Source organism: Equus caballus, chromosome 1, assembly GCF_041296265.1.
Source record: "Equus caballus isolate H_3958 breed thoroughbred chromosome 1, TB-T2T, whole genome shotgun sequence".
NCBI classification, from domain to species: domain Eukaryota; kingdom Metazoa; phylum Chordata; class Mammalia; order Perissodactyla; family Equidae; genus Equus; species Equus caballus.
The window spans coordinates 41,984,807-42,002,733 of NC_091684.1; the positions used below are offsets into that span (position 1 = coordinate 41,984,807).

Genomic DNA, 17,927 nt, shown 5'->3' on the forward strand with positions numbered 1-17,927 from the left:
GAATTTGATTTGCCTCATCTCCTTGTAGACTCCTACCCGCATCATTAATATCAACCATGTTGTAAATCTCAAACACACCCTGTGCATGTCACGCTCTTCCTAGTCCTGCCTCTGCCACCTTGTTGTTCTGTGTCACTTTGATCAAGTTACATTATTTCCATGAGGTGGTTCCCTCATCTATATAAAGGGGGTAACCTAACTTGCAGAGTTGTGGTAAATGTTAAATGATCAGGTACATGTGAAAGTATTTTGTAAGTTGTCTGGTGGTGTACTAATGAAATGCTAAGTATCGTCTCTTCTTAAGTTTGGGGTTTTTTTTAAAAAGATTGGCACCTGAGCTAACATCTGTTGCCAATCTTCTTTTTTGTTCTTCTTCTCCCCAAAGCTCCCCAGTACACAGTTGTATATTCTAGTTGTGGGTCCTTCTGGTTGTGCTATGTGGGATGCCGCCTCAGCATGGCCTGATGAGTGGTGCCATGTCGGCGCCAGGGATCTGGCGAACTGGTGAAACCCTGGGCCGCTGAAGCGGAGCATGCGAACTCTACCACTCCGCCAACGGACCAGCCCCTAGTTTTTGTTTTTGTTGCAGTTATATATGCTTGATTTTTAAAGGATTGTGTGGTTCCATAAGGTCTCTTGTCCCCTTTCTGCTGTTGCTCTTCCCCTCCTCAGTTTCTTACTTGGTGTTTACCTAGTAGTGTGTAAACAGGATTCACAGGTGTGCTATATAGTGTAGTTTGATTACTTTAACTTCCCTGCACCCACATTGTTTTCCTTGAGTTTCATAATTATCTTGTGTTTAAAAATTTGTGCACTTACCGCTAATTTAACCACAAACAGCTTTCCATGTGACTCTCCTCCCAATATCCTAAGACATATCAGGTATTTTATTAATTTCATCTACTTGATGAAATCTCGTGTGGAGTCTCATGCCCTACGCACGTCTAGACTACTTCCTTTCTAGGTCTGCTGTGCATCGCATCTTGGGACTGATTCTCCCTTCATCTTCTGGGGATTTCTTTTATTTTTGCTCCCGTATTGGCTTCCCTGTTTTCCTCATTCCATAGTCTCTTTTTTCTTGGTTTACTCCCTCATTGGCAGACTACATCTTTGGGAACTTTCCTAACAAATTACATGGGAGGTAAGACTTTTGAGTTTTTTATATCCAAGAATGTCACATTTGTATTTAATTTATAGTCTGGCTGAGCGTAGAATTCCAGATTGGCAGTCTCTGAACCTCAGAATAGTGAAGGCTTTGCTCATTGTCTTCTGCCTCCTGGTGTTGATGGGAGAAGTCTAAGATCTTTTGATTCCTGGAATCCTTTGTTGGTGACCTATTTTTCTTACTTTTTCTTTTGACTCCTGGTTCTTTATCTTCCTTATTCTGAAATTTCATGATAATATTCCTTGGTGGGTAGGGTCTATTTTTATTACTGTGCTGAGATTCAGATGGCCACTTTCAGGCTGGAAACTCACATCCTTCATATTTAGAAATTTTCTTGAAGTATATCATCATTGATCCCCCCCCCCCCGTTAGGTGTTGACTAACTTGTCTTATGACCTCTGTTTTTAGCTGTTTTCTTAGAATATTTCCTCAACTTTGCTTTCTACTCCTGTTAAATTTTTCATGTTTGTTATCATGTTTTTATTTTCTGGCGTCTCTTTTTTTTGGTTGTTCTCTGAATATTGCTATTTTATAGAATCTTATTTCTTGATAAAGTATTTTCTCTTAGCTCTCTGAGATTAATAACTTTTTCTTTTCGAAGCTTTCTTTTTCTGCATAATTTTTAAGTTGCTTTTCCCCTCTGTTTGTTTCTTCTTTCACGGAACTTTTCTTGTGTGTGATGACTCCTGAACGTCCGTGTTTAAGAATGGCCTTCATAAATTGGAAGATACTTTCCTTGTGTGTCTGATGACTCCTGGACGTCCGTGTTTAAGAATGGCCTTCATAAATTGGAAGATACTTTCCTTGTGTGTCTGATGACTCCTGGACGTCTGTGTTTAAGAATGGCCTTCATAAATTGAAAGATACGGCTTCTTTGGGTCTGCTGAGTCACTTGCCATAATCTATTTGATTTTCAGCTTTAAAGAGTTTAGGATTTTAATCTCTCCTGTATCTTTCTCCTTGTGGTTTTACTCTTTTAAAAAGCAATACGTAAATGTTATATTACAGTTTATAGAAGGGAGAGGAACTAAATGGGTGTGTTTGTCCACTGCCTTTAACTGGAAGTCAATATAGAAGTCTTTAAAAAAATCCAAGACAGGATGTGTAGCGTTGGTGTTTGGTCAGACACATACCTGCAGTGGTCAGCCTTAGCAGGCGTTCTTTTATTTTTGAGGCATGATATATATTTAGATGGCCTCAGCAGAGTTCTTGCCTTTCTTGGTAACTCTGCAGCACCTGGCTCTTTTTCTCAGTTAAAGGCTTTTATTTCGGGTATAAAGTGGCAATAAATTTATATGTAATTGGGCCTTGTGATAATAAGAATCTTTTAGAAAAAATGATTCTTATTGGTGTTTTTAAAGGGAATTTTCCGAGGGTAAGCATATAATCCTTAGATTAAAATGCAGCTGACACATTAAGCCTTCTTATATGAAAAGCCGAATAAATAGCCTTTAATACCATTTGTCCTTGACCACCCACAAAGGGCATTGCTGCAGGCCAGAGAGATTGGACATAAATACGTAGGGAGCAAGCTATATCTGTGATTTTGATTTCTAGGAAATGCTACAACAAAGCATTCAAGCTCAGGTCATCAGAGAGTAGGTAAAAAACTGTTGTAAAAAATTAACCTTAATTCCGAACGCAGGTCTCTGCAAAAACTAAGCGATTTTTAGGAGGGCAGTGTGGTTCTTTTAATATAGGGCAACTGACCTTGGATTCTTTCATGATGTGCTCCTTGTGGTGATAAATTCCGGTGCTTTCTGTCCTCTCTGAATGTTGGGTGTGTACTCTGTGAAATATCCATGGTTCGTTTCCGTTCACTGAGCACAGCCCCACAGAGGATATGCCTTGGTCATTGCGTGATAAGCAAGATGGTTGTTCCTGGCCCTCGTGGTGATTAGATAACAGAAGTTCTCTTCACAAGACTTGCAGCTCTGCACAGTAGCAGCTCCAATAGCTATAACTTCACCACTGGGAAGGGAAGCAAAACCTCTCTGCTTCCATGCTGGTGGCTGTGGAAGCTCGCCCAAGATACTTTTCGTGCAGGGCTGTGTGCAAAACCGAGAAATTGCTTTCTGCTTAAAAGCCTTGGCCTTTTATTACTCTATAAACCTTTGAGGAAATCAGATTCATAGGTTTCCTAAGTTTAGAAAGTCACTTACTCAAGCTTATTATTAAAGCCACTGACAATCTAGGGGTAATTTTAGTTATGGTCTTGAGGTTGAATTAAAATCAATAGGAAGTGAAGCGCAGAGAAGTCTGGTTGTTGAGTTTTTAAAAAACTAAATATAAATGAATTATGAATTCTGGGAGGTGAGGAACAGACCTGGTTGTTGAATTAGCAACTCCTCTCTTTCTCTACACTTGTGTCTCTTCCCCATGCCTTCCAAGGCTTCCCTTTGTCTCCTAGTAGACATGGCAGTGAAGTGAACTCTTGGAGCTGCGTCTGTTACTTCACAGGTAGAGACCAGAGTTTTTAGTGCTAAAAGGGAAGTCTGCAGATGATGACAGGGTAGCTGACCAATGTCCAGCCTGGGTTTCCTGAGTTTTGTCATCCTCATTGATTATCAGAGTTGCTGCCGCTGCCACACTTCCACTTTTTAAAGCTCTAACCCAGACATGAGCAAAATATTTCCTTGGTTACCCTCAGCTTAACTGAAGCAGCTGAGTCTTCTAAAAGACTTTTCTAAATTCTGAGAGTCAGTAAAGGAAAATAAACCTTTTTTTATTAAGGGGAGAATTACAGCTGTTCTTTGCAGAAACTGCCGGTTCCTGCTCTTGCTCTTCCTGTTCGCTCCCAGAGCTTAAAGCTCTGTGCAGTAGTTATAGGCTACTGGATAATGAACTAAGCAGGAACCAAATACTTGTAGTTTCCAAGTGGTTTAGCTTATATGCCCACAGGGCAACTATTATTTAAAATTTTGTTCTGTTGCCAAGATGGTGTTGGCGCGTAGTATGTAGTAATTATAATTTGTATTCTTTAAGAAACTTGTATTGGCAGAAGTTTATCACATACATACGTTATAGTGTCATGGGTGATGACATGAAAAGTGCTATCAGGAAATGAAGGGTTAAATTTATGAGAGAGATGATTTTGTGATTCAAAAAATACATGAGACAGACAACAGCTTTGTCATTTGTTATTTGAGATCGTCATGAATAGGTCCCTCATCTGGTTGAGAATTTCAACTAGTCTGTTTCTCTATGGAAAAAATTGCTCTTCAGATAGAGTGTGAATGAAATATTCTATCCATTGTGGGACTCCCCCTCTTCTTGGAGGGGATGAGAAGAAATGGTGGCATTTATGGAATTTGGCTGTTCAGCCGAAAGGGGTGTGCTTCTCCAGCTGCAGCTGTGGTGGCTGCTGGGAGGAGAGTGGGGGCAGGTGTGACTTTAAGACAGAGTCTCTGACATCGCTGTTTGGTGAGGGGTTTCAGAGGTTCTTGGCTTTTCACGAGAGACCCCAGTATCTGATGCGTTTTGTGGAGACCACGGTTATAACATTGTTTGAGAGATTTACTGTTGGGTCCATAACAAGGATGAACTGGCCATGTTTGTGTTTACACAAGTTGGGTCTTACCTGTGGGTCTGCTGCTTCAGCATGTCTGTCACCTGCCTTCTTGTGGGACATCTCTTGGATCAGAAGCTGGGCTGAGTGAGATTGTTTGGGGGTTGGTGGGGTCACCACCTCCCCCTTGGTTTTGGTTAGGAACGTGTCAGGGGTGCCACGCTGTCTATCATGGGGAGTGTGATACGAGAAGGAAAGGAAGAGACGAGGCCGGATGCCATTGAGGGTGGTGCTCTAGTGGCGATGGCTCAGGCAGGATGTGGAATGGGGCTGGGGCCCTGGGAGTGAACTAGCTCTGGGAAGATCAGAAGAGTGTTTATTTGAGATAAACAGTTATACTTCGCTTTATTTTTCTTTTGATTCCCCCCCTCCTTTTTTTTCTTTTTAAAAAAATTTTCCATTTAGAAGGTATTGCTTGTCCATAGCTTTCAAGATTGATTGCGTACCCTGGAGCCCCCTAGCCTGGCACTGCCAACAACAGTGCTAGTGGGAGAGGGAGCTCTCGGAAAAGCTAGTCTGGGTGCTAGGTCTTCTGGAGGGTTCTCCCTTAGTGTTAAAAACCCTGGCCTGTGTTCTGTTTTAAATAATGCAGACACGTCCTAGAGTTTATTTTGTTATTACCTATATTAAGAGAAAAGGAGAATGAGGAGGGTAGAGGACTAAAGAAGAGATTATAGAGAAAGTAGAGAAGTTAAGAGGAAAACAAAAAGGATCTATTTCTGTTTGGCAGGCATTCACTATTTATATTTAGTTAAAAAAAAATTAACAAACAGCTAGGTGTTTTTGCAATACTGTTTCCTATTAATTTTGGCAAGGTCATAGAGTCACATTTTAGTGATGGAACCTGTTCTTCAAATACGTTTTTTTTTTTTTTTTTTGCAAAAACCCACTGTGCAAAACAGATGATTGTGGTGCTGCTCTGGTGGAGGGTCCCTGCGGTCACTCCTCTCTCTTGACATCCCCAGCCACACCTGAACAGACCTTTAGAACAATGCAGAGCACACGTGAAACAGGCGAATTCTGTCATTTTTATGGGCAAGGAAATGTGATGTTTTTCCCTTTTGTTTTAGCAAATGAGAATGTTTGGGTACAAGTGGTGGATGGGTCTCACTTCTTCACTGCCCCCCGCAGTCCCCCCCAGGGCTCTGGTATCCTTGGTTACAAATCTAGTCCTGTGGTGGTGGTTTCAGGAGTTGCTTTAGTTTGCTCACAAGAAGGGACATGAACCTTGAAAGACGTGGCCTTTGCCCGCAAGCCTGGATTAACAGTACACAACATGGTCTACTGGCCAGGGGATGACCAATGCAAGTCTGTTTCTAGTTGAAGAGATGGCGGGCTGCCCTTGTGGTCAGAACTTTTGCAAGATGCTAGGTGGGAGATCTCATTTTCCTGTGTGGCCATTCAGTTGTTGTTAGAACCTCCTTTGGTGATATGGTGTGTAAGAGCCCAGGTTTTGAATCAGAGAAGACAGATCTGGGAGCAAATTCAAGCCTCTTGGCTCTGACCATGGGGAAGTTATTTAACCTCCTAAGGCCTTGTTTTCTCATCTGTAAAATGGGTATGTTGTTTGCTTTGGGGTTATTTATTTTTATTGAGTTCATAATAGTTTACATAATTGTGAAACTTAAGTTGTACATTATTTCTTGTCTGTCAGCACATAAGTGCTCCCCTTCACCCCCTGTGTCCACCCCCCACCCCCCTCCCCCTGGTAACCACTGAACTGTTTTCTTTGTCCATGTGTTTGTTTATATTCCACATATGAGTGAAATCATCTGGTGTTTGTCTTTCTCAGCCTGGCTTATTTCGCTTTGCCTAATTCCTTCCGGGTCTATCCATGTTGTTGCAAATGGGGTGATTTTGTCTTTTTTTATGGCTGAGTAGTATTCCATTGTGTGTGTGTGTGTGTGTGTGTGTATACACACACACACACATATATACACACCACATCTTCTTTATCCAATCATCAGTCGATGGACACTTGGATTATTTCCATGTCTTGGCTATTGTGAATAGTGCTGCAATGAACATGGGGTGCATATGTTACTTTGGATTGTTGATTTCAAGTTGTTTGGGTAGATACCCAGTATGGGATAGCTGGGTCATATGGTAGATCTATTTTTAGTTTTTTGAGGAATTTCCATACTGTTTTCCATAGTGGCTGCACCAGTTTGCATTCCCACCAGCTGTGTATGAGGGTTCCCTTCTCTCTACACCCTCTCCAACATTTGTTATTTTTAGTCTTAGTGATTATAGCCATTTTAACAGGCATGAGGTGGTATCTTACTGTAGTTTTGATTTGCATTTCCCTGATGATTAGTGATGTTGAACATCTTATCATGTGTTTATTGGCCATCTGTATATCTTCTTTGGAAAAACTTCTGTTCATATCCTCTGTCCCTTTTTCCATCGGGCTGTTTGTTTTTTTGTTGTTCAGTTGTGTGAGTTCCTTATATATTATGGAGATTATCCCCTCCTCAGATATATGATTTGCAAATATCTTCTCCCAATTGGTGGTTGTCTTTTGGTTTTGATCCTAGTTTCTTTTGCCTTGCAGAAGCTCTTTAGTCTGGTGAAGTCCCACTTGTTTATTTTTTCTTTTGTTTCCCTTGTCTGAGAAGACAGTATTCAAAAAGATCCCTTTAAGTTTGATGTCAAAGAGTGTACTACCCATATTATCTTCCAGGAGTTTTATGGTTTCAGGACTTATCTTCAAGTCTTTGATCCATTTTGAGTTTATTTTTGTATATGGTGTGAGATAATGGTCTACTTTCAATCTTTTTGCATGTGGCTGTCCAGTTTTCCCAACACCATTTATTGGAGAGACTGTCTTTTCTCCGTTGTATGTTCTTGGCACCTTTGTGGAAGATTAGCTGTCCGTAGATGTGCAGTTTTATTTCTGGGCTTTCAGTTCTGTTCCCTTGATCTGTGTGCCTGTTTTTGTACCAGTACCATGCTGTTTTGATTACTATGGCTTTGTAGTACATTTTGAAGTCAGGGATTGTGACGCCTCCACTTTGTTCTTTTTTCTCAGTATTGCTTTAGCATTTCAGGTCTTTGGTTGCCCTATATGAATTTTAGGATTCTTTCTTCTATTTCTGTAAAGAATGTCATTGGGATTCTGATTGGAATTGCATTGAATCTGTAGATCGCTTTGAGTAGTATGGACATTTTAACTGTATTTATTCTTCCAATCCATGAGCATGGAATCTCTTTCCATCTCTTTACGTCATCATCTATTGCTTTCAATAATGTTTTATAGTTTTCATTGTATAAGTCCTTCATCTCCTTGGTTAAATTTATTCCTAGATACTTTATTCTTTTTGTTGCGATTGTAAATGGAATTGTATTCTTGAGTTCTCTTTCTGAAAGTTCGTTATTAGAGTATAGAAATGCAATTGATTGTTGTAAGTTGATTTTGTACCTCGCAACTTTACTGTAGTTGTTAATTATTTCTAATAGTTTTCCGATGGATTCTTTGGGGTTTTCTATATATACGATCATGTCGTCTGCAAACAGCAAGAGTTTCACTTCTTCACTCCCTATTTGAATTCCTTTTATTCCTTTCTCTTGCCTAATTGCTCTGGCCAAAACCTCCAGTGCTACGTTGAATAAGAGTGGTGATAGTGGGCATCCTTGTCTTGTTCCTGTTCTCTGGGGGATGGCGTTCATTTTTTGCCCATTGAGTATGATGTTGGCTTTGGATTTGTCATATATGGCCTTTATTACGTTGAGGTAATTTCCTTCTATCCCCATTTTGTTAAGAGTTTTTATCATAAATGGCTGTTGGATATTGTCAAATGCTTTCTCTATATCTATTGTGATGATCATGTGGTTTTTATTCCTCATTTTGTTAACGTGGTGGTCACACTGATTGATTTGTGGATGTTGAACCATCCCTGTGCCCCTCGAATAAATCCCACTTAATCATGATGTATGATCTTTTTGATGTATTGCTGTATTCGGGTTGCCAATATTTTGTTGATGATTTTTGCATCTATGTTCATCAGCAATATTGGCCTATAGTTTTCGTTTTTTGTGTTGTCCTTGTCAGGCTTTGGTATCAGAGTGATGTTGGCTGTGTAGAGTGTGTTAGGAAGTGCTCCATCTTCCCTAATTTTTTGGAATAGCTTGAGAAGGATAGGTATTAAGTCCTCTCTGAAAGTTTGGTAGAAATCTCCAGGGAAGCCATCTGGTCCTGGGTTTTTATTTTGGGGGACGCTTTTGGTTACTGTTTCAATCTCTTTACTTGTGATTGGTCTATTCAGATTCTCTGCTTCTTCTTGATTCAGCTTTGGGAGGTTGTAAGAGTCTAAGAATTTATCCATTTCCTCTAGATTGTCCATTTTGTTGGCATATAGTTTTTTGTAGTATTCTCTTATAACCTGTTGTATTTCTGTGGTATCCATTGTTATTTCTCTTCTTTCATTTCTAATTTTATTCATCTGAGTTTTGTCTCTGTTTTTCTTTATAAGTCTGGCTAGGAGTTTGTCAATTTTGTTTATCTTCTCAAAGAACCAGCTGTTTGTTTCAATTGATACTTTCTTTACTGCCTTTTTTGTTTCAAGAGCATTTATTTCTGCTCTAATTTTTATTACTTCTCTCCTTGTGCTGATTTTGGACTTTGTTTGTTCTTCTGTTTCTAATTGAGTTAGGTATAGTTTGAGATTGCTTATTTGGGATTTTTCTTGTTTGTTAAGGTGAGCCTGCTTCAGGGTTATTTTAAGGATTAAATGAAATTTGATACACACAAACACATATGAGTTTTATATCTCTTTTAATGCATAGATTTTTTATCTATTTGTTATACACATATACATGTGCACTGTATATGTATTGTTCTTAGTATAGAACCTGGCATAATAGTTAGTACTAAATACACAGCAGATATTATTATCATACTATTATATATTATTATGCTATGATTATACTCCAGTATTATGATGTGCTGGGCACTGTTTGGTGCCCTTTTCCATGTGCCACCCTCCCAGATGCAGTAGCACTCAATGGTAGGGAAATGGAAAAGATGCCAGGTTTTGTTTGCAAAGATTCTAATTTGATTTCCATAGTTCTTATTCTTCTGACTCTTAGGCCTTTGTCTTTTCCTACTATTCACCATGTTCTCTTAAAATCTTAAGTGTTAAAATGGGCAAGACATTTCCCTGGGGCAGGGAATGTGGGCTGCCTGGGCACTGGCAAAGTGTCCTCATAAAAATGTGTTTCTTAATCTTTTTACCTTTTTAGGTTTACTTTTCCCTATGTGGACACTGAGGGAAAAGGATTTGTTTATAAAACAAATTGAATTTATTAGATAGCCATTAGTTTTTCTACTTCTTTTCAGTAATTTGATCAGAGCCTTGGTCGGCAAGAGATAACTGGTATTTGCAGTGGGATTTGATAAAATTCTTGCCAGAGGCAAAGACTGTTTTGGCAGTTAGCTTGTCCAGAAGGATTGCGGGCAGAAGTCGTTTCTTTCACCCTTTTTTGAAATAGAGAATCGAAAGGCCTGTGATACAGTATTATAAGGACACTAACCGGGAGCTATAGATACAGAGCAGTAACACACAGACTGCGAGTCTCTCTCTCATTTCGCTCATTGGGTCTTTATTATCACTTTTTAAGAGAATTTCACATGTAATACAGTGGCACGAGCTGTACTTATAAGGGTCCAGGTTATCTTGATTTTTTCCAAGATTATTAAAAATATATTCAGAATAATTGAACTAAGTCCACAAGAAATGCCCATTTCCTTTGAATCATTAACCTAAAACGGATTAACCATTTACATAATTTACGGATTAATCATTAACATAATAACAGATTTACTGAAGAGGGTTTCTGTTATGCTTAGTGATTTTAATGCTGTGAGGTGTTTGTTGAGTGCCTTTTTCTGCAAGTGAGCAAAGCTGGTTCAAATAGTAAGGACTATGGAGACAGTGCCTTCCATTGTTCCTGAGCTTCCTTCTGGGAACGAGAAGCTGGGAAGCCTAGAAAAGTTTTCCTCTAGTTTTCATGGCATCCTTCTGCTGAGGGTTCACAGTTGGCAGTGCTTTGCCAGTGTAAATTGTTCTAAGAAATGTAACCATAAATTCCTCGAAGGTCAGCAGAAGACCTTTAAAAAGAGCCGCGGAGAAGATTAGCCACCGTTGCTGCCATTGCGGTGCCCTGGGTGCCAGATGCCATCTTGGGGCCTCGTCACAGCCTCTCCCACCAGCCTCCTATGGTAGGGATCGCTCCAGCTTCTGTGGAGGGGTCATGAAAGCTCTGGGAGGTTAAGCCGCCCGTCCAGATTGCGTGCAGTAACTGCGTCAGCACTAACGCCCGGTCTATTTGACTCCAAAGTGCACACTCCTAACTACCACATTCTGTTGCCTCCCAGCTGGAAATAAACCTACTGACTCCAAAATTTGTGCTCTTCTTGCTGTGTCCTGTTGTCCCCGTTCCCTGGCATCCCTGCTGTTCATCCCAGTTTTCTAATCCACACCGTTTACTACTTCTATAGGTGCCCCAGGCAGCACTTAACAGCCTTCACTTCTTTTGGTCAGAGAAATACTGCCTCGGTGCTTTGTAGATTGTTTTCTCTTATTTATGGAGGGGAGAGTGATCACAGGAATGTAAATAGAAGTTTGTGTGCGCAATTTTTTCTTTGTAAACCAAGCTTTACTTTCAGTAAAGGTTTGCTTTTAGTGAAAGTTTAGGAAGATGAAGCTAGGAATTATGAATCAGATGGAAGTGGTGGGAGTTCTGATGGTGTGGGTTTAGACAGAGTAAAGGCAGGGAATTCAGACAGCTGGGGGCACTGGAGAGTAGACAGCAAGGGATCCTCATGCCTCCCCCTGGCTCATAAAGATTATTCTGTTCTTTTGTGTATTTGTTCCTTCCTTCATTCCTTTCTTCATTCAAGCATTCACCAAGCGTCATTGAGTGGCTGTTATTCGCAGGCTCTTTTTGGTGCTGTGTAAGAACAAAAAGTGCGAGAAATTTCATCTGCCTCCTCTTCATGGGAGGAAAAGGAAATTTGGAGGAAATAGAAATTTGTATGTGTAGCTGTTTAAAATATTACTCTTATAGTACCAGATGCTTTTTGCTCTTAAAAATAAGATGTTTGATATATTTTAGAAATGTGATGGTCAAGGCAAAAGTGTTAAAAACAACCGTGAGGTTCTTACTCTGCCTGCGTTTTTTCCTAGTGAACTAGATAAACCTCCCATACCTGAAAGGTAGCAATGGGAAAAAAGTGGGGAGGCACAACAGTTCATCATTTTTTGAAAACAAACATTTAAATACAAAATGGATAAAATAAGAGATATGGTAGTTTATAAATTTAACGTTTCTGGAAAATCTAAACTCCAGGGAATGTTCAAAGTGGGAAAGAATGTTGTCTCCCTTTTTCTCCTTCTGGAAAAAGGAAATTTGAAGCATTTTAAATAAGCATGTGTGTTTGTTTTTTTTAAGCTCACTTTATCGTATATCTAGAACAAGAATCCCAAACTCAAATGGCTCTTGGGCCAGGCAGGAACATAAATTGGCCAGGTGGGTTGAATATTAAATGAAAGCAGAGGCTGGGCCCTGTGACACACCGGAGAGCTGTGTGCCCCTTATAACAGGTGCAGATGCTGCTGGAAACCGTTCTGCGATGCCAGATGCCCAGGTTGGGGGTCGGGGGTCTAGATCTTCCATTTTCATGGAAATCCAGAGTTGTAAGTAACTGAAAACCTTAAACAACACTAATGCCAAGTGGATCAAACAAAACCTGCCCTGTGGTTTGCATTTGGCCCACAGGTCTCCACCTGAAACTTTTTGGTTTGGTAACACTAGAATGAATTGTATATAACCAGAGTGCTCACAAAATAATTACCTGGTGTTTTATGTTTAAAAATAAAATTTCCAGAGGGCCAGCCCCGTGGCATAGTGTTAAGTTCGACTTGCTCCACTTCGGCGGCCAGGGTTCACAGGTTTGGATCCCGGCCATAGACCTACATCACTTGCCAGCCATGCTTTGATGGCATCCCACATGTAAAAGTGGAGGAAGATTGGCACAGATGTTAGCTCAGGGTGACTCTTCCTCAGCAAAAAATAAATAAATAAAAATAAAATAAAATTTCCAAGCATTAATTACAAAATTTCTGGTTGAGTTTAAATTAAAATGTCATTTGTTATGAGCTTAGCTATAAATGCATAGCATAGTGCCTTGCACATAGTTGGCCTTTAATAAAGATTTGTTAAACTGAACTGAAAGCTGAGTGTAATAATCCATAGCCTTCTGTTTTATAAGAATCAGTGAGAAATTTGAGGACAGAAGAGGCTGTCAACAGAACAAAACAAAGAAAAGCAGTGTTTTCTGGTTGCAGCATCCTCCACAGTGTCAAGCAGATAGAGAAATCATCTGTTTTCACCAACAAAAAGGGCTATAATAAAGGTTAAGAGGAAAAAACAGGAGGACAAAGTCATCGAATACCGCTTTTGCAATGTGAATCTTTGCTCAGGCTCATTTTCTAAGCTGTGACTTCTCTGGTTTGGCTTCTTTTGATGTTTTATTTTTGTCATCCTCTTGCATTTCTGAAAGCCAAAGGTTGTCAAAATTTTCCCACTCCTGTCCATGTGTTCTTGGTTGCAAATAGGAACTTAAGCAGAAAAAGCGTTTATTTGAAGAATATCTAGCAGTTACTAAAGGAAGTTAAGTTGCCAGAACCACAGCAAAAACCGTACCAGAGGAACAGTGAGCCACCACTGTGCCGTGGACACCCTGGTGAAGACACCCCTGCTGGCTCCAGCCAGGCCCTGGATGTACAGTTATCTCCACGCCACTCAGTTACGTTCTCCTCTGCCCCTGTCTCCTTGTGTCACTTGTTCCAGATTTCAGAGTCCTGGGTGGGAGCATCTGATTGTCCAAGCCTTGGTGACACAAGCACACACTGGGTGCCAGGGGTGGAGAAAGCAATGGCCTTCCTTCTCAGCATTTCTGATGGGGTAGGCTTCCCTCCCACTAGTACTCAGCTGTTGAGGAGGCTACCCCAACAAAGGAGACACGGATGCTGGGCACTCCTAGGTGTTAACTTTTAAATCACTCCCAGAGGAAGAAGATGGAAGCCCTGAAGCCTACTAGGGCCTTGGCCTTGGTACCTTTTGGCAGATTGGAGGGTTCAGACAGGTTAAGTGACTTGCCGGAGACATTTAATAATAGAGTTGGGGTTTTAGCCCGTTCGTACCTGACTCCCAAACCCATGTCCTTAACTACTTCTTATCTAGATGTATCTTTCGTGTAACATAAATGGCAGCATGTAAGAATCCTTTTCCAGTCTCTACCTTCTGTTCCAAGCAGATGTAGTAGAGGTCAGTGCTTCCCTGGCGTAGATTACGTTGTCATCTGCTTTACAGCAGCGGGAAATTCCTCAGTGTCAATATAGATGGTTTTGACACACTTGGTTTTGTACAAGCATCTTCTTATAGCCTGGTTTTTAGAGAATGACTTTTTTTTGGTGCGTTCTACAAACCTCTTGTATGTAAGGGGTTCCAGACCCTGTACTAAGCCCAGGGTTACTGAGTTGAGTGAGACCATTTCTGCTCCTTCAGTACGTACTTTAGAGAGAAGAAAATGGTAGGCAACAATATATTAACACCTTGCTTATTTAATAAAAAGCTGACAAAGGGGAAACTTTGAAGGGTAAAAAATGTTGAAAGTCCATCTAGGAAAAGAAGAAAATAACTTATGCTAACCCTTCCCCAAACACTCATATTACTTATAATACAGGGGTGGTGAGTCTGGGTACCAGGAAATGGGCAAAAGCTGCAGCCAGCCAAGGACAGGCGAGAGGCACAGACCAGAAAGGGTGCTCAGGGCAAGTCCTATGTGCAGGAGCTTTTTAAAATAATCTACTTATTTACCCTTGTCTTCTCTGCGCTTGATGACATTTTTGCAATGGGTAAAACATTATTACAATAGTAATCCCTTACCTGTGGGTAATTCTCATTCTCATATGTTCTCTCTTGTTCATAAAGTGCCATACTGGTTAGCGCTGCATTTGAGTTGTACAATTTTGAGAGCTCTGTAGGCAAATGACTCTGCTATTGGGGATGTGGCCACCTGTGGAAACATTGTGAAGTTGTGGCTGTCACTGTGCTTGTGGTCTGATCAGTCCAGTGGCTGCCAGGGACGTGTGACCCCAAGAGCTAGAGCACTAGTCTTGTAGTAACGTCATATTGCAGGTGCCCTTTTTTTTTTTTTTAAAAAAAAACTGTATACTTTCATTAAAGTACATGAAACAAAAATTCATGATCACAATGTGAACACAGTTACCCCCACCCAGGCCAAGAAATAGACATTTTTCGGCACTCTAGAAGCACCCCCTGTGCCCTTCCCAATCTTGGCCCTCTCCTTTCTCCCAAAGTTAACCACAATCCTGGCTTGTACTAGTCACTTCCTTGTAGCATATGTTTTCTGTTCCACGCTGTGTCAGATGTTTTCTAGCCGTACAAGTGTCTAACTGTGTTCTGTCCAGGAGATTCAGGAGAGCCAGTGCTCTAACGTGCCGTCTCCCAAGCTGTTGTCAGTGGTTCAAGTTCCTGCTTATGTGCCTGGAACAGGCACATGTTTGGGTGCAAGGGTGTTGTGTTCCACATTTTAATGGCAGGTTGGATGACAGTTTATTGTACTTGTCCTGAGGCCTGGTGACTCACCAGACCCTGAGTGGTGCCTGCTTCTCTTTCAGGCCAAGTCCCTCCAGCCTCTCAGTGTGCTTTCCCTGGTGAGGTCTGGTGTAAGGGCTGGCCGGAGAGCCCTGGGAACCGACATCCCTGCTGCCTCTGGCACTTGGAGGTAGGTTGTCACTTCCTTTGATCCGAAGCTTACACGGGTGTAATCAGAAACCCTGCATTTGTGGGTCCTTGTAACCTAAACCCCAGTCACTATGGGACTGATTGCATAGGACATGAATTCCATAAAAAGAATCTCTTATGTAAGATGATTTAATGTGGTTTTCAGTATCATAGTGTTTTAGAGAACTTCATTTTAACTATGGTGTAATACATTCCTTTAACTGAATTAGCAGCTTATGGGCATTGTTTTATTTCAGTAGCCACAAGACTTCTTGTCCTATGTGTACAGATTGCCCCTCCTGTGGACATGGTCTGGGAGTATGGCAAGTCCCGCCTCCCATCTGGGCAAAGAATGATGGGTTTAAGAGCAGTGATAACGAGGGGCCGATCACTAGGCCCAGGTGGCCCACCCCTTCCTAGCACATGCTCTTAGATGCCCTAGAGTTCCTAATAGGAAGCCAGCATCTGCTGAGCTGCTTATAGTTCATGAGTGAAATTATTGCTCTGATGCTCTCAAGGCAGACGTTTGATTCTGGGAATGAGATGCTGAAGCTGCCAGGGACTTTGCTGCTGAGGTTTTCTTTTGACAGAAAGTGCTAGAGTTCACCTAGTAGGGACCACAGCGGTGGCCAGATCAGAGCAGGAAGTCTGTTTTGAAGGTGGAGCACTGAGAATCGTGGGCAGATGCACAGGGAAAGGGGGACACAGAGAAAACCCTCCTGTTCCTAGACAGTGTGGCTACGGCGTTTAGGCTGTGATTTAAACGAGATGTAGCTTTGCTCTTGCAGCCTCTGCTACACTATTTCAAAGCATAATTTTCCACCTGTATAAATGGGAGGGGAAGGGGTACAGGGTGGTGTGTGTTTGTGTGTGTGTGGGTGTGCATGCAGGGAGTGTTTGTCAGAAATGTCGTTTCCTGGGGCCGGCCTGGTGGTATAGTGGTTAAGTTCGTGTGCTCCACTTTGGCGGCCTGGGGTTCGCGGGTTCATATACCAGTCAGGGACCTAGCACTGCTCGTCAAACCATGCTGTGGCAGCATCCCACATAAAATAGAGGAAGATTAGCACAGATGTTAGCTCAGTGGCAATCTTCCTCAAGCAAAAGGAGAAAGATTGGCAACAGATGTTAGCTCAGGGCCAATCTTCCTCACACACACACAAAGGAGATGTTTCCTGAGCCTCATATTGGACGCACCAAACCATAATCTATGGATATGGAGGCTGTGAATCTGCATTTTAATCAGGCACCTTGACTTTTGTGCACAGCAGAGTCCTAGAATCTCTGATCTAGAAGGTGGTAGTTTCCTTCATTCATTTGAGGGTGAGTTGGACTGGGGAGAGACTGGGACTTGAAAGAAAAAGAAGAGAAAGAGTGGGCCTCAGGTTTATTCGTTGATCTGAAAAAAAGAAATGCACATTTAACTAGGGTGGGTTTTTCACACTCTCCTTGCAAGAGTCTCAAATTTTAACTCCCTTTTTTTTGTGAAATGTTCTGAACCCAGATGAAGATATGCTCTCTGGTGGCTTGGAGAAGTCACTGCAGGCTTTCCTTCCTTGCTTGTCTGGCCGTGGAGTAATGGGTAAACCTCTGGAGTCCTCCATGGGGAGAGGCCCATCTGAAATATTAGTGAGCAGAGCAGCTAGTGAGCCTTGAAACTGGTTGTGGTGGTTTTTCCAGCCTCATTTATTCCAAAAGCAAAACCTTTCTCCATCTTGCATCCTTCTGCCTTTCAATTTAGCTAATAACTTAGTTCTTCCTGCATCAACTGAGAGTCAAATCAAGAAGCATTTGAAGCACCACGTGGATTTCTAGTTTGTTTTAGGTTGACTTTTCATTAAAGTCAGTGTCTCAAGTCATTGTCTTTGGTAGCTGCTTTAAATCTTTCAGTGTTTGAAGATAAAGGATTTGTTACTTGTGAAAGGCATTGAGCAACTACAAAAAACTGGCATAAATGTGACTGACTAAGCACAGCTCATTCCTAGAATCAGAGGGCTGAGCTGGAAGGAACCTTAGAAACCTTCTAATTCAGCAGTGAGCTCTGGACCCAGCCGGCCTCTGTTCTGTTCTTGTTCTACCAGTTGATACTAGCTGTATAGCTTTGTGCCTCAGTTTCCTCAGCTGTCCACTGGGGGTGGTGATAGCTGCTTCATAGTGTTCTTGTGAGATTATAATGAGCCAACTTGCAAAATACTTGAGTAGTGTCCAACGTGTGGTAAACACTCATGCCATATCATACATGAAAAAACAGATCTAGGGAAATTTTGATTTGCCTGAGGTCGTATCGCTAGTTCAAGGTTCAGAAACCAGGCCTTTTAACTCCTAGCCCTTTGCTCCTGTTGACTGTACCAGTTAATACTGGTTCTTAAACTATGGATTTGAAAG

At 41.4% G+C, this 17,927-nt stretch overlaps 1 protein-coding gene across 23 annotated transcripts in view; it reads left to right on the forward strand.

The window, feature by feature from the left end:
- The window catches only part of SGMS1 (sphingomyelin synthase 1), a 279,380-nt gene that overhangs the window by 41,988 nt on the left and 219,465 nt on the right, over positions 1-17,927 (forward strand). For 4 of the 23 annotated variants that reach the window (XM_070224833.1, XM_070224907.1, XM_070224916.1 and 1 more), the window contains exon 3: positions 15,440-15,546. The exons of the other annotated variants lie outside the window; for them this stretch is intronic. The gene's annotated coding sequence lies outside the window, so the exon portion shown is untranslated. The remainder of the gene's footprint in view (positions 1-15,439; positions 15,547-17,927) is intronic. 23 annotated transcript variants of the gene reach the window in all.